This window comes from Charadrius vociferus, unplaced genomic scaffold (assembly GCF_000708025.1).
Source record: "Charadrius vociferus isolate BGI_N301 unplaced genomic scaffold, ASM70802v2 scaffold163, whole genome shotgun sequence".
In the NCBI taxonomy this organism is placed as follows: Eukaryota; Metazoa; Chordata; class Aves; order Charadriiformes; family Charadriidae; genus Charadrius; species Charadrius vociferus.
Genome location: NW_009648332.1, coordinates 9,170,524 through 9,173,017, shown reverse-complemented (window position 1 = coordinate 9,173,017; position 2,494 = coordinate 9,170,524).

The following is a 2,494-nucleotide window of genomic DNA, read 5'->3' as shown; positions in this document are numbered from 1 at the left end:
GGATCTCAGAATTAATCAGAGGCTTATTCATGTAAAACAGTAGTATGTGTGGGGCCTAGTATCAGTAACTCTGCTTCTCACTGGCTTTTTTTTTAAAATGTTTCAGGAAGCCAATTAAAAAAAACACAATTATAAGCAATCTGGTTATGTCATTGCATTTCCTGGATGGTAAGTCTGTAAAATGATGCTTGGACTTTGTATAATTGGGCCCACAGATGTCTCTCGGAGGAATTGAAATGGATGTAGAAAAGATACATGGGTTTTTGTTTGAGTTCATTTGGAATGAAAAGGCACAGCCTTACTGCAAAGCATATTTGTGAAGCTGGGAAAAAAATAAATGTGGTTGTTGCCATCTGGCTCTTTCAAAATGATCCCTACAGAGATCTGTCTCTGTCTATTTATACCATACCCATTGTCATCATATCTGACCGTCCTGTGAGACGGCACTCTGGGCAAGAAACATAGGATGATACTCTGAAAATGATAGAGAGGATTCTCAGTGTAAATGAACATAGCAAGACTAATGAATGAAGTACCCAGTTTACACCAAATGAGAATCTGCCCTTATGAATGAATAGCCCATTGTTAAAAGATTTTAGAAATACACTTGTCATAGCTGTTCTTAGCGTGCTTATCCTGCCTCAAAGACTGAGGATAAGGTAAAATGGCTTTTTGCTTTCCTCTTCTGATGAGCATTTCTATGTACGTACAAACGTAGTCTCATTCACACCAGTATTCACACACCAGTATATATTATGTCAGAAAAGCTTATATATCCACCTATGACATTTTCTGTAAGAAGCAGGGCTAAGAGGAGGTTGGAGCGGCTCTGAAGAGAGAACAGTTAAAGATAAACATCTGTAAATTAAATACAACTACTACATAGCTAAAAATGCAGGTAGGTAGGCGGTATTCACTATTTCATATCTAATATTCAGCGATACAAACAGAACATTGTGCTCCTCTGAAAGCTCTTCCATTTGTAGCTTTAGCTTGTGTATCTCCAGCTGCCTTTCCCCTTTATAAAGCTGCCTCTCCTTTTTTAAGGCAATAAGCCCCCTAACAGGCCCTACCAAGGCTTACTTTCTGATCAAAAGCACTGTGGGCATCCACTCAAGGAACAGGGACAATACCATGTGATTTACGCATCCATTCACACCACTCAAATGTTAATTATTCACAGTAAAAAGTCCATGAGGAAGCCACAGAAAATTGCGTTAATAATATATTAACAAGAAACGTACTCACAAGCGATACTTATCTAATTTGTGGGAGGGAGCCAGTTTCAACAATTAAAAGGGGCCACATTCAACCAATCAGTTTCTCCTTCCCTAATTTCATATCCCACCCAAATGATAAAACGGTTCAAAATATCTGACCAGCCAAGGGGAAAAACCCACATGAAGTCCACTGAGTTTCTTGGTACAGCAGAAATGTTGTAAACATAAAGTGTTTACAAAGATTGATAGAACACTACACAAACTACCACTAAGACTCCCTCAAAAAGCCAAATGAACCCAACCTCAAAAAAACAGCCTGACATAATCTTTAAAATTAAAAAAGAATTCTGAAATTTTGTTTTTTCTTAACACATCCAATCTAACCCTAGGCAGGGGGTACAGACAATTGCATTACTCACATACAGCATACTTCTCCAGATGCTACTGCTACAAAAAAGGGTCTCTTGGCTTTTAACTCTTTAATGATTTCTGAAAGCTTTCAAGATAGTTTTCCATCTAATATCACAGATCTAGCATTACTGCTATGTAGGCAAGTAAAAACAGCATAAAAATTGCTAGGTATTCAAACATGAAAGAGCACCTACAGCAATACAACACCAAATTACTTAATTCTGCTCTCATTTAACTCAGCTGAGAACAATAAGGGGTAGTTCAGTGCTGGTTTAAGTTTCCACAGCATGCCCTAACCCCCTGTTTACTGCTGGCCCAGCACCACTGCTAGTTGTTTTGGCAATACACTGCTATGGAAATAAGACACAGGAACTTGCACTGGGGTGAAAGACTGGTGGGAATGCTAACACCCTAATGTAGTATTCGCACTGAACCCTTGCCGGGCTCCACCTCACAGCAAATGGCCTGATTCTGATGCAATACTTAGTGTAAAACATTGTGAAATTTAAGTAAAAATCAGTCATAAGACTTTCCCCTACTTGCAAATCTACTCAACCGTATTTGAAGTATGAGGTACTCCTAGTTCATCCAGCAGGACTTTCACCCTAACCACAGCTGCCCATTTAAAAAAAACCCCACAACCTAGTTCAGGGAGTATGAAATAAGATAACAGTGATAGCTGATACAGGTGAACACCAGGTTAGTGTTAAAATCTTCACAGGACCTACTCTTGAAAAGGCTGTTAAATGTATTTATCTGAGCCTGAATACATACTACATAGCAAGTCTCTAGCATATTCATTTTTCTTCAGCATTTTGCTAAGAATAACTGCTCCAGAGAAGTCTGTAGCTGATTCTTTCCCT